Source organism: Aphelocoma coerulescens (assembly GCF_041296385.1).
Source record: "Aphelocoma coerulescens isolate FSJ_1873_10779 chromosome Z unlocalized genomic scaffold, UR_Acoe_1.0 ChrZ_unloc_scaf_1, whole genome shotgun sequence".
Taxonomy (NCBI): domain Eukaryota; kingdom Metazoa; phylum Chordata; class Aves; order Passeriformes; family Corvidae; genus Aphelocoma; species Aphelocoma coerulescens.
In genome coordinates, this window is record NW_027184086.1 from 425,459 (window position 1) to 440,515 (window position 15,057).

Consider the following 15,057-nt stretch of genomic DNA (forward strand, 5'->3'; position numbering starts at 1 on the left):
GCAGTGTGCAGCATTGCGGAACCCAGCTGCACAAGGGTTTATTTGTGGGACAGACTGCACAGAGCTCCACACTGCTGCAATTGCAGTTACCCCTGGAAAGTATGCTGTGGTCACCTCCAGGAAAACTTAGATAGCAGGGTAGAGATGCCACTGCCCACTGCACGCAGCCCCAAAAGTGAGTATTAGATAATTCACTTGCCCTTGAAAGGGAGGCATCAGAATGTGTGTGTGTGTGGGCCCTGCAAACTGATAAGCATTGATGCTGAAGCCTAGCCAAACATGTTCTCTGGCACAGCCTAATGCTCGTGCTGGAGATGCGTTTTCAAATTCTAAATTGCTCATGGAAAGCCTTTCCTATTTTTGAATCTAATCTCCTTTTTCATTCTTTACAGATAAATTAAGTAACATGCAGGGTCCAAATTGCAATCACTTGTTAAGTCTAGACTTTTTTCATATATCCCAGTATATAACTCTTCATTTCCAGTAGTGCTCAGAAGACCACTCAGTAGACTCAGAAAAGAATGGAGCCCTGAATAAAATCGTTAAAATTTCATTTCCTACTTTGAGAACTTGTCTTTTGAAAACCTGATCTGTAGTGAAGAGCTAGCGAAAACAGATTACCTGAATTCCTGCAGGGTAACAGTGCCATTAATGATATGCTTAAGGTTAAATGCATATAAATACAAGATCTGGGCCTAAGAAAGTAAATGATTTGTAAATAGAGAGATACAATTAATTCTGGATTTTAAAGGTAAACTGAGAACGTGTCCACATACTTTTACATCCTTTATATTGCTGTTACATAGCTGTTTAAAAATTGAAAGCAAAAGCAGATTCCAGTTTGCTTGGGAGTGAAAAGCACTTAGATACAAGACAAGTTGGTAACTGAAAGAAAAATTAAATAATCAGATATGGATTTTAAAGTAAAGAATAAAATAGCTTCTAAAGAAGAAATATAAGCTACGTGACTGCTAGAGTGATTGCATAATGCAGGCAAAAAAGTTGTTTTCCAACCATCTCCAGGAAAATGCACTTGAAAACATATAGGGCCAGGTCATCATTTTATTAGTTTTTGAGCATCTTTCCTCTCTCTCTCTGAGTGTTGTTGTTTTTGTCTGTTTGCTTGGTTGGTTTGGCTTGGTTTGTTTCTGTAGAGCAATGCATCTGAGCTAACATTGAAGCCATAACTCAAGGAATTTTAGAGGGATAGCTGTATTTTAGGCCTAGGTTAAAAAGAAGTCAGAGAAAGCACTGTTTCTAGTCGAGGAATATTTTTAAACTTATGTCACTCTGCCTATGGAATAACTCCACTGAACTCAGATTCAAAGCTCCAGATTTGCACAAATGTTAAGTCATCTCAGAAACTAGGTATTTGTTTATTATAATATCTGAACCTAGAAAGATAAACAGTTATGTTAAATAGGGGCCACAGCAGGTTAGGATTGCAGAAAACTTAATTTATTCAGCTCAAAAAACAAGGACTAGCCACTTAAAATTCCATGTGATTAAGGTGACTCATTCTTGGCAGTATCATACTACATCAGAATGGAAAATCATCTTGATTTGTAATACTAAAGAGAAGCTCATATATACCATAATAAGATGAGAATGAGTATATGAGAAGGACTGATGTGTATTGGTTCAAGTTTATTGAAAATTTGGACACACATTTTTGCTTGCTCTGAAATGATCTGGGAGAATTTCAGAAACACTTGCTATGCTGTATCATTAACCAAACTATATTTGTGTGTCACAAAATGGTGTCCTTGCATGTGCCTTTTTATGCAATGTCATTCCATCATGGTGTGTTTTGATTTAAGTGAATCCTTGCACAACTTCACAAATGGAGCTGTGATCTAAGAAGAGGAAAAAGACACAACTCTATGAAATTAATTTTACTGGAGAAGTACCTTCTTGGTCATATAGGTTAACAGATGGTAGAGATGCTGAAGATGATATGGAGGGCATAATATTAATATATATATATATATTTGGGCAGGTTCATAGTGTGGAGGAGTAATGGAGTTTTTCCCTTAAGTGGTGGAATCCTTAAAACTGAGATTCTTCCTCCTTTTTGTTTTTATCTCTATGCAAACACCTACAGGTTTGAATATATTTTTAAAGTAGCTTGTGAAATGATTTTATTTGTTTTGTTTTAATGTAGGATTTACTGTATTCAGAGTGGAAGAAAATAAAATTAAAAACGTGCAGAGCCAGACCTCTTCACTTTCATGCTGAAGACAGCCTTTATTTAGGCTGGATTTCCAAACAGTAATGGTGCCAAGGCTTGCTGACTTTTTTGCTGCAGGTCACTATGGTTCATGGAATTATTTTCACAAAATGGAGCTAGTGGGACTGTTCACTGAAGTTTAGTGGTTTGTGTGCTTTGCTGTGTAGATAAGACACCAAAATCAAGCCTTTGTTTAAAGGAGGATAGTCACCATGTATTTATCTCATTAAGGTCTTGATAGAAAAGGTCACTTGCAGGAAGTAGGTTTAGGTCTGTGGTAAAAGGTGGCACATACAGGTAATCAATATTACAAGTATGCTTGTAATTCCTTGGATTTGTAATATTGGTAAGCACATCCTTGAAATTTTCTTTAATAAAAATGTGTAATTCCATAAAATACAAATAGATCATTACATTGTGGAAAAGAGAATATCATTCTTGTTTGGACCTGTCATACTTGTATGGTGCTGCAGTACTAAGGGGCTTTTCAGGGAAAGCCTACATAGAGACTGGCCCATGCTCCATTCTATGTCTCCTACATACATATTTATGTGAATGCAGGATTAGTAATCTGTTTGACCCCCTACAATTCATCTGGTGACTGTGATCATGATAATGTGCAGTTCATGTATTAATTTATCCCTATGAGATTTATTCCAGATTTTGAAGCCTCTAAACACAACAAATGATTACAGGAAAAAGAGAGCATGACAAGAAAATGTTTCCTTCACTTTTTTAAAAACTAGTCATGTAGGAGCCTTTTTTCTCAAAAATAGCCTATGTTCATGAACCATTATTAATGTCATTTAATCCAGTATTCGTTCTAGCCTTGGACTTTAAGCAAAGATTTGCCTTAAAACTGCGATGTTTAGTATATTTGACAACTGTAATATTTTAAAAGACTAAAAATATCAAATCCATAACTTTTTAGAAAAGGTAGCTTATATAGTTTATTGATGGCTTTACAATTTCTCTAGTACAGTGATTTGAGTACATGATACACAAGAAAAAATGCTGTAAGAGAAAAGAATTGCAGATGCTATACAGCATTGTCGTATTTTAGTGTTCACAATTCCTATTTTTATACATATGGTGCGTGTAGTATATAGAAGTAAGATGACATGAGGAATTACATAAGACCTCAGCTGGTGGTTTTTTAGTAATATTTAGTAGTATTCCTAATACCTTTTTCTTTCTTTCCCCAGGAATGACCATTGATACAGCTGTGTATGTGATAGAAGAACAACTGACAATTGGGCTTGCCTTTAAAATACTAGAATTGGCTGTTCAGGACTCAACTGCCCTCTGTGTTTTCTTCATACTGTTTTCTTTTGTTGAGATCCATCAACACAGTTCTGAACTGGGGTTTCATCTAACTCTTGTGACTTTGACTCATGTGAGTGAATCAGCCATTCTAAACATCACTTGAGGACTCCTGTGTATAGACTACCAAGCAAAGTCCTTCTGTGGTACAAATGTGATGTGACAAACATACTTTTTTATCTTAGATTCTAACATCTTAACATCTCTGGGAGAAGGAAAAAAGATAACAACAGAAGCTGGTTAAATGTACTTAAAGATGCGTTCTTTCACAAGTAAGTGATAGGCAATAGTCAAATGAATTTCTCAGGCAAACACTCTGAAACACTTGAAATCAGCATTTCTCTGCAACAGATTGAAGTAGTTCCTGGTGACAGTCTTTTGTGAGTAAATATTATTAGCACAAGGTGACAGAAAACAGATTGCCTATGCAGGTAAAGAAAGCAAAGGAGCAGGGCTATGCACAAGACCTTTGTCAGAGAGGAAAATGTTACAGACAAATACAGGGCAGAAATATTCACACATGAGCTGTGTTTTCAGTAACTTAGTGGGATGAGAAGTTTTATTACAATCGGTGGGATATATGAAGTAATGCTCCAGAGCAGTGAACAGAGTACTTTTCTGGGAAGAGCTGCTAATGTTCTTCACCTTGCAGATCCTCTAAAAAGCACTTTGGTAGATGTGCCTTTTATTCTTAGCCATAGGCTGTCGAGACCAGGCCTGGTTTTCATAGTTAGAAATAATGCATAAAACCTGAGATTGAAAACCAGTGACCATGGCCAGTCTTTTCAAATGTGAACTCAGTAAACTCAGATGAAAAGCTCTGTTCCTGGGATTTGATGTATCTGATGCTTAAATGTGGGCAGCTCTAAAGCTCATGCTGAGCTTCAAAAATTGGCGACAAGCAGAATAAACACCTGAAGCTGAAATGCTGGTTGTGAGTGCCATTTTTATGCACAGACACAAAAAAGGTGAATACATTTCCTCTGACTACACTTAATGCTGCCTGGAACCTGGGGCAGCTTTGGCCTGCAGATCATATAGCTTCATTACCATGACTCTGAGCCTGAGTTAATAAGCTGTGCTGAGCAAGCTTGTGTCTCTGCACCTGTCTCCAGAACTCCTTGAAGCAGTAGAAAAAGATATGTGTCCTTTGGGAAAAGCTGAATACTCCTTTTGTGATAATTGCAAATGCTGCCTTTTAAACCTGCCCTATTAATTCTAAGGAGGTTTTCAAATTGGTGAACCTAGAAAATGGAGCTTGTGTAAGAGGAATTTATCCTGAAAAAGAAATCCAGCTCATTTATTTATGTGGTAATGCTCCTTGCTTCATTTCTTTTGATCTTGTCATCCTCAAAAGTTGGGGTTTTTTTGAATACAAAGGTATCCCCAAACCATAATTTTATTTAAACTAGTTTCCATGTGATGACATCACAGTCACTGGGAGGTACGTCACCATGATTTTTTTCTTTCCATTTAACACTCCACTCATCTGAGAAACTTGCTCTTTCTGCTGCTGGTCATTCAGATAGTGATACTTTGAAGTTAACAGGAGTTTGAGTTCCTCTGCAATTTTCATGATTAAACCTACTAAATGTGGAGACACTTCAGTTGCAAGCAAAACTTGTTCATATTTGAAATAAATTTGACTAGCCTCACTTACAGTAATGTAATGTTTTGTAAGCATAGGCTTTCAGTATGTGCCCCTATTGCTAGCAGTCAGGAGTTTAAATTGAAATAATTACCGTCATACCACCATTGTGGAGTCTGTTGTAGTGCACACTCAGGTATTTTGTAAAATGAATGTAATAGGCATGTATTTTCTCTTCTCTTTACTAGGAATCTTGCTTGATAAGCTCAAATAAAGAGCAGAGTACATCTGAATCATACTTTGGTACTACTTCAAACCTGCTATTCATGAGTAAAGAAAAGTTGTCATGGAAACTTGAACTGTGAGATGCAAGACAATAATTTTATTCAAATCCTTTATTCAATGAATATGTTCTCTTGCTGGTAATTAAGTGTGAATTACTTACAGTTTTCTTGTATTTTTCTGTTATTTGAAATAAGTTGCTAAGCAATTTCTATTAATGTAATTTCTAAGTGCTTCTTTGCATGTATTTAATATATGACATTGAAAAGGTTTATTAGTTTTGGTTGAAAAAAGTCACATGATAAGGTGTATTACTTTTCCCTATGCATCAGATATGTTTCCCTTTCAAAATATCCTTTTTTTTCCTTCAGTTAATATTTTTGATCTGAATACTTCTAATTTTTGGATATTCACTTAACAGACCATCTTCAGGGAGACATTCCTGTCTGTGCACCCATTTATTATAATAGTTGTTGAATATAAAAAGACAAAAGGGATTGAATTTGTCAGTTGGGCATATTTAAGTAAGCTTTCTTGGAGAACCTTTTCCCAGGCTGATTGATTAATTAGGAAGCAATTTATCTGACAATATATGACCTTAGTGCTTTAAACAGGATCTATGCAGTGAAACACATTTCTGTCATGAGAAATTTGTCATGTAGAATACTGTACATTTAGGAGTAGTCATTAAGTTAGGATTTATTTTTCCCTAGTCTATTTAAAAATTGTAACCAATTTTTACAGTATATTTTGTTGATACTTTTTTTTCAGGTAGGTGTAAAAATTGTTCTATGAACAAGTAGGTGTACAGGTGGCTGTTTTTATAAAGACTGAAGCTGAAATACAGCCAGGTATTTTTTGTAAATTGATGCAATGTGAATAATTCAGGCTGCTTGGTTTTGTAGTGTGTTTTCATGATGACCATAGTAATTTGCTTAATGTTATATTTAAAATTTTTAACTTTTTTTCCCTAACAGTTAGTAAGTGTTAAATATACTGGACTGACACTCATGGAAACTACATTTGTCTGTGAATTCACAGTTTTAATCTAGGCTGCAGAGCTTCTCCAAATGAATTTCTTCAAACTGAACTGCTCTCATGGGCAAGTTACATGGGCAAGTTACATTTAAGAGTGGAAAAATTCCTGTTTCTTCTCCACGGGTCTCTGCAGTCACCTCTGTGTTCTGACTTGTGCTCATTTACCCCCCGATTCATACTGGTTTTTCTTCCTCTGTACCTGCTAATTTACATGAATTTTTGAAATGTTTTTCCACTAGGGCTGTTCCTTGACGTTGACATTGAGTGTACCAAGTCATTGATGACATTGAGTGTACTGGTGTTAAGTCTGGTGTAAATTAATGCTGCTCTGAAGAAGTGTGGCTGACAAGTAGCTGGGTGGCCCAGTAGCCTGACTGCCTTTTCAGCAGTTTCAAACTCCTGGGAGATGGGTTGGTTTTAGTAGCTCCCGCTCCTGTATAAGGTATTCTGGAAGTAGGACTCAGGTCCAATAGAAAGATTTTGCCAATATAGTGTTCATGAGTTTAGCTGAGTAAAAAGATTTTCCCAACAGAGCTGCAACTTTATATACAAATTTACTAATGTATACTAGTAAAAGCCTTGTGATTTTGTTGTTGTTTTGGTTTGTTTATTTTTTCTCAATGAAGTATATCTCTAACATTTTTTAACAGTATGACACTGACCAGACTTTTTGGACATGTGGTTGCAGGGCTAACAGCATCGTGCTTAAGAATTGAACTTCAAGTGATGGAAATGGAGATGCTGATTGATAAGCAAAAGTTAATGACAAGGACTATCTTTTCTCTCCTTGATATGCCTTTCAGTGATACAGGCTTTATCTACATAGATGAACCACTGTATGTTGACTTTTTTCCTGCTCTAAGATTGAGACAAATAGTTGTGTAGTTTCAGTTGATATAGACATGAATAGAACTTGCCTTCTTATGTAAAAATCTTGTCTATCCTTCATTTTGTGGCTGTGCTTTCTTACCACAGCAAGATCTGGCTTGACTTCAGAATCGTACAAGTAATTGCTTATTGATTCTCTCTAATCTTCTGGCAAGTGATCTGTGAAACTACTAGTTCAATCCCTACCTTATTGTAAGCTTTGTCAAAATCACTCTTTGTGCTTAGACAGACTTTGAAAAAACATTGTCTGAAAAAGATCTTATCCAGACAGCATTTCAGATCCTGAAAACTCTCATAGCGCAAACAAAATAAATAATTTTCCTTTTTCAGAACCTGATGTTTAAGAGACCTTGCTTAGAAAACAAGTAGTTTATGCTTAAGAAAAAGGTAGTGTAAAGTGAGTTAAAGAAAATTACCTTCTTCAGAGGCTTTGCTTTACTTGTTTAGAAGATTAGCAACATGTTTAAATAGGCTACATAAAAACTCTGTTTAGTAAGAAGAATCTGGTGCACTTGTAAGGAAGAAAGGAAGAATTAGTTCTCCACTGTTTCTTAGTTACTTGTAGAATTTATTTGTGCGAGAACAACTTTATGAAATATCTTGAAATAAATACTTTGTTTTCTGTAGATAGGAGTACTCAATAGGACACCAGTTCTTCTTATAAAAGAAAGAAATTACCATAGTGAGCCATACGTACAGTTACCTGAGCAGACCAAAATAAATGTTCCATGGTGTACTACACCTTTCAAACTGCTAGCAAAAATCAGTGTCCAATTTACTAGTGTTTATTCAGAGAAAAATAGCATTTCAGAGTAACAGTAGCAAAACATCATCTTTAAGCTACTGTGAAGTCCAATGCTTGATCTAGTTTCTAACTTGAGGCTATTTTGGAACTAACCATTGTTTTATGCATGCTGTGAGGAGTTGGAGGCTTGAGGTTAGAAGGCCCTTTTGAAATAAGACTTCCATGTTTCATGGCTTAAGGGTTTGTGTTATTAGATTTGGACATCTACATTTATTCTGCTCATCAGACAACCTCTGTAGAGGTATTATATTTAACATTTGTTGAATAATCTTTTTAAAGGAGTGATAGCATAGATTTTATTTCAGCTGGGCTGTACACAAAACCAAGGTTTTGGCCTGTTTGGAACCTGTGTCCCTATAGAGACAAATATTAAGTACTAGCAGCACGGTGAGTAAGATGGACATTGTGTGTGAAAGATGGGCTTCATTAGCCAGGATTCATCTTTCAGTGATTATTCACTTTATGCACTTGTGAGGCCACACCTGGAGTACTGTATCCCGTTTTGGGACCCCAGTACAGGAAAGTTCTTGCCTTTCACTCAGGTGAGTGAGCAAGTGAGGTCAGCAGTAGGTGCTTTGAGCACATAACATATTCTGACTGTGGATGGGGGGTTTGTTTCGCTCAATTTTTAGAAGACTTAATTCTTCAGCTGCAAAATGAGGGCTCTTTACAAGATGAAACCCCACTGCTCCCAGGGATGTGAGCTTGAAGGACAAAAGGTAACAGTCCCAACTTGCAGCAGAAGAGATTCTAAGTAGATATAGGGCAAAAAACTGTTAATTGTGGGAGTGATTAAGTACTGGCACAGGTGCCCCATGAAGATGTTGAATGTTGATCCCTGGAGATTTTTCATTGAAGGCCAGACACTGAGCAACCTAATCCAACTTGGAGGCTCCTTGGAGATCTGCTTTGGGTAAGAGGTTGGACCAGACAACATGCAGGGACAACTTAAGTGATTCCATTTAAATAAAGGATACATTTGAACAAGATAAGGAGACAGACATATAAAAAAATTCCCAAGTGCTATTCACTTTCTATGGATTTTGTGTTTTTAAAGTCTTTTTCTTGTATTTTTTAGTGGTAAAGATCAAGTGATTTAAGCAGTACTTTGGATAAAACTTAATTCCATCAATAATGGATGTCTTTGAAGAAAAGCTAATTTTTTTTCTTTTTTCTGTAAGTAGATAGAATATATTGAAGTAAAATTTTAAGTGCATCAGTGTAACATTTTATGTTTTGTCATCTGTTTATTGCATTTCGGATCATCCATTGCAATTATCACAACATCTGAGTCTGGGAACATTAGTGATAAACAATTAAACTTATTAGTTAGCTATCTCTAAAAATAGACTTCATTCTCTATCGGTCATCAACACCTGTGATGGAATTCTAGTTTCATTTCCCCCTTCAAGTGAAGAAGCCATGAAAGTACCCAGAAAAGTAAGATACAGAGAAGAAAGTTTATCATAAAAAATAAAAGCTGGAATGTGTAAGACAATTGTGTTCCATGCACCATCTACAGTAATTATATCCTTGGCTCTCCCCTCCTGTAAGAAAGGAAAAAGATCTTTTGCTGACACTAAACAGGTGGCCAACCCACCATGTGTGGAGATAAGATTGATGGAGAGGAATCAAAGGATCATTTTGATAATGACAATTGTATTTATTTTTAAACAAAGATGTTTAGTTTCAAACAGGTCGGGTAGGAGTCAATAATGGGCAGTGCAGAAAGCTAAAATAACTTCCTAGCTTTTTCTGTAAAGTTCTTTTAATTATGTTTGATTTATTTTTTCTTTGAATTTGGACCCTGAATTTATTTACAACACAGTCTCATATGGAGGTGTGTTGAAGAGAGAAAGCTTTTGGTCTTTTGGATGGACTATAAAACATACTGTCTTGTTCATTTCCTCCCTGTGTTTCTTTTGTAAAAAGCTTCCAGCTGTTTCCAAGTAATGATTAGGTGTTGGTTATAGTGAGAGAGATGTAAAAGTCAGATGATTCAAGAAAAGGTATGAGTAGGGTTAAGTTATAGAATGCCACCCATCTCCTGAGAGGTGAGGAAAAAAAGAGAAAGAGAATGGGAGAAAAGTAAAACACCTGACTAAAATTGTTCCATGGGCAACTATAGTGTCTCCTTTTTCTATCCATTTCCAGATCTAGACCCTACAATTACTTGAGAATTAAATAATTTAGCAATTATTTAAATAACAAATTATGTAAAGCTTAATTAACCATAATACACCCATCAGAAACACGAACAAATGTAGAACAGCAGGGAATAGATCTACCCACACAAATTCTCTTTCTTCCCGAAAGACCTAGCACAGATAATTGCCTTCCTTTTGGTCCAAGTGACTAGAAAACATTTGGGGCTTTTAAGGATATTCCAGTGAGGAAAAAAGACCAAGCAGTGAGCTGAGTTAGTTTGTTCTGGTTTGTTTTTTTGCAATAACACAGAAAATTTGGATTCTTTTTGAGCAGAGGAGTAATCAAATAATATCCTCCTCATACAAATAATATCCTCCTCATAGTCTTTTTGTTTAGGACCATCCCTGGTTTTGTACCTCTTTCTATGCCCAAGCAAATCTGATTTTTTTGTCTTTATCTATTAGCATCTCACTCTTTTTCTAACTTAAGTGCCCAGCATCCGTTCAAACTTCAAATAAAACCATATAAAATCCCTTTTACCTATAGCAAAAGAATTCCTTTGCCTCTTTGGTGAGAGGAGATGTCTGAACCAGGTTCAATGAGATTTAATTCAGTGTCTAACAATACCCGCTGCATTCGTCTAAAAAATCCCAGGCAGGTTTTATTGAAAGATGAAGATGTCCTGGAGCTTAGGCCATAGAAGAAAATGCCTGCCATCAGTTCCTTTCTTTTACTTTTCAGAGTTCCAGGTGGACCAGCACCTTTGGCAGATGCATTAACACTATCCCATGTGGAAAGAGTCATTTTCCCAAATCGGCAGCTCTCACACTATTCAGATTCGAGCTTATGCTGTTAAAAGTCGCCTAGTATCCAACAGGTAACTTATTAAGGTCAAAGAATGTCAGTAACCACACACTCTGAGGAAGTGGTATGATTGAAAATCAAATCCACTGCTACCTTTTCAAGTTTGGAAGAGGAAACCTCATTAAGATCACACTGCAGTACAATAAGGTGAGTAAGATGTGGATAACAACAGAGACATCTAAACTCAAAATCTGTGTACTAGGACCATGAGCAGACTTAGATGGGAAGGAGCTGCCTTGGCTATTGCAGCAATATGATTCTCTTAACCACCCGGGAAACTAGCTAATGTATTTTTTACAAGGTAAAGAAGCATAAAAATTTGAGAAGGTATTATTGTTAAGTGAGAGTAGAATTCAATTGAATAGGTGAATTTTTTACAGGGGGGCTGGAGCAGCAAGTGTGATTCCCACTGTTGAAGTCATATTGTCATCCTCTTTTTCCCAGGTTTCCCCTCCTGGGGATCACCACCTTTATGGCAAACATCTGGGTGATGACCAGTGAAGCAACTGCCCATCACAGCAGCAATATAAAATTTGATCCACATTCGACTCATATTCCAGTTTGTGAGCTGCAGTGATCACCCGTTGAAGCAGCTGTACTTGGTCTTAAAATCCCTACCCACACCAGATGAGGTGGCTGAGCAGATAGAGGATGATGAAGCAGGGTTGCAGCGGAATAATAGTTTGCAACAGCACTGAGTTGAGCTGTCAGAAAGTCATACAAATTCTATCAAATATCTGGAAGGACGAAGTGGAAGCCTGACAAGACATAACCTGTCTAGGGCTTGGAGAATTCAAATGATTTGTTTTTAAAAACCTGCACAGCCACTACACAGGTTTTTGTGAATTTCACTAAAACTGGAAATAAATGATTTTTTCATTGCCTTCACCCATGTGGAAATCTTCTATATCATGGGAAATGTTCTTTGAGAATGCAGCACTGATGGGACCTGTATTAAAAATGTGCTTTAAATCAAATGGAAGGGAGAGCAAAAAAGAATGAAATACAGATTGTAAAGAAAGCAGGTGTCATTTGATGTGATCTAGTTCAAACTTGTAGTTGTCTCACCCTCATACAAAGTTTTAACAGAAGCCTTCAGGATTAATACAAACCAAAATGCTGAGATATTTTTATTGTCTTAATAATCTTCTTTCTGAGTGATGGTTGAGACCCTCAGAATACATAAACCAAAATATTTATATTGTATCTATGTCTGCTCTATAGCTATCTAATTACTATTTTTACACAGCTTTGGTGACTACGAGTAAAAGTTGACTAAAACCAATGCTGTTTTGTTGATGTTGTGTTTGATTTTGCTGTTGTTGTTTTGATTTGGTTTTGGTGTGGTGGGTTTTTTAAGATGCTTGCTGTTTCAAGAGTCATTTCAGTCTATATCCCAGTAATAAACACACAGCAAATCCACACTGTAGGTTTGTGATGAGTGTACTAGAAACAAAAGTCAGGAGCGTAGATGTTGGAAAGGCATCCTTTATTATGTGTATATTCCTTTGAGATAATTTAGGGGATATTTAGATACTTGCCTGCAAACCAGCCCCTCCAGTATTCTAAGATAGGTCCAAGAGGAGGAATATGTCTATCTGAGCTCTTACCCAGGCTCCCTTTTGGTTTTAGCTGATCTAGATGCAACAGTTTCCATCAGAAATCTTGTAAGAAGTTGTCCTGTACTACAGCTGTTAGCATCCCAAATTCTTACCAGATCAAATCAAAGTTCTGGATGTGAGCTGCTGCTGCTGAAGGGGGACACGCTGCTTTTTTGCCACTATTGCTTGGTAGCAGCAGAGAGTCATCACTTTTTAAACTGTGTCATTTGTCATCTAACATTGACAATATCCATGAGTCAGGGTGTTTAGCACAGCACATGCACACTACAGTGTCCCATGGGTTCTTGAGATGACCCCCTTACGGCTTGCCAACTCATGGTTTTAGGCAGAGCAAGTCCTGAACTGTGCAAACAAGCCCTACACCTCTCTCTCTATATATTGCACATATGTATCCTTTTATTTCTGGAGTTAGATCTAAGGAAATCAGTATGCTTAGCTCACCTCAGAGCACAGTGGGGCATTGCTTAAACTGACTGATGTCTTGCACATAAATAGTGAACAAAGGTCAGATAAACTTAATGTATGAATGCAAATGCCCCTGTGGAAGCAAAGAACTCAGGCAACCCAGGCTTGATAATTTATCTAGTGCAGCATTTTTGCTGGTAGCACAGCTCTGTCTCTGCAGTGTGTTGTCATCAGTGCCTTTGTCTGTACAATCATTATTAACATTATAAAAGCCCCATGAGGCCCCAGTCCTCAGCACTTTACCAATGCCTCTCTACAGTCAAGAGCCCTGTCCTGGAGAGCAGTCTAGGTCTGTGGAGTACAATACTTCCTTTGTCTAGATTCTATAGCACAGCAGAACCAAGAAGATTCACATGTCCCTCTGTGAGAGGAGAAGGCTTGGACTGGTCACAGCCAGTCTGGTGTGCTTTTTATTCCTCTTATTTGCCTTCTCTGTTTTAACTTGTTTTATAGGTGCAACTGAATTCTCAAGCAAGATTGAATTTTTATGCCTGAAATTGTTTGTTATACATTTATACTGAAGTAATACATCTACATACTGCTGTTGTAAAAAGCATTGTTTTGTGTTGTACAGAAATTTGTGAACTTGCTTTATTGGCTCTTGTCGCTGCCACAATAAAATCCATCTGTACTTGGAGCAAAGAGATAATGCTTGGCCTGAATACAGGAGTATTCCTCTTTGTAAATTCTTACTCTCTTTCCATGAATTAAGCATTACTCTTTACCCCTGTCTGTTATCTTGTCTTCATGGTCTGGATAAGTTTTTGGAATGTAAGAATTCAGTCAACATTAACTTTGTTCCTCTGCTTTGCTCAGTTTAAAACTGTTTCTGTGACAGCAGGAAATTAATTTTTTGAAGAAAAGTATTGGTCTCTGGAGGTTTTCTAGAAGACCTAATGTTGTTATCTTCCATAAAATGACAACAAATACAGTCAATTATTTTGTTGAACCTTTCTGTACTGCAATTCTGTTCATATATATATAGTTACTGTCTAATTGGATATGCACTTGTCCTGCAGATAGTTGGTTTCAGACAGACCAAATAGTCCACAAATGAAGTGTTATGTTTTGCTTTATACCAGACTTACTTCATGTCAGGATGTATATCAATAAACAGCTACTCATATATACATATATAAAAAATTGCAGAAATTAAACTCTTTCACACATTTACAAGGGGAGGGGATGAAGTCTCACATGATTTCTGGTACGTCATGTTGAGCAGCAGCTAACACTGCAGCATCAACGGTACACTTAATTTCTTTGTCTCTACAGTTGACCCTGCCCTAGATAAGAGAAAGTTGATCACAGAGGAGAAAATGGGCCCACAGTCTATTTCTTAAGTACAGCTCTGCAGTGAGAAGGATAGGATTTTCTGTGCATGGTTTATGTTGGTGTTTGAGTTGCTGAAGTACTGACAGCACTATCTATAATTCAGTGATAAAAACTGTAACACTATACACATGAATGGCTGCTGTTCAAATACCAGGACGTCCTCAGGCTAGACCACTGATATCAAGAAATATTTTTATCCCCATCCGACAGATTCTGAAATCGAAGACGGGAGTGACTGTATCACCTCAAATCACACTGCAATTTAGAAAGCACCCATGAGTGTTTAATATATGTTATATAATATTCTGTATAATTTAACACATGTATTTAATATGTATTAAACATTCACTGATAGTTTCTAACTTGCTGTGTGATTCACAACTGTGTGAATCCCTCCTTTGGTTTCTGAATATATAAATAATAAACCCTTCTGGTTGTATTTTAATATTTTGTTCTTCTGTTATTTTTT

At 36.7% G+C, this 15,057-nt stretch overlaps 1 long non-coding RNA gene across 1 annotated transcript; it reads left to right on the forward strand.

Moving 5' to 3' along the window:
* The first annotated feature begins 8,368 nt into the window (after positions 1 to 8,368).
* On the forward strand, positions 8,369 to 12,378 carry LOC138103956 (uncharacterized). The gene is made up of 3 exons (XR_011147899.1): positions 8,369 to 9,330; positions 11,044 to 11,313; positions 11,611 to 12,378. It is a non-coding gene; the product is annotated as an uncharacterized lncRNA (long non-coding RNA).
* Positions 12,379 to 15,057: the final 2,679 nt, after the last annotated feature.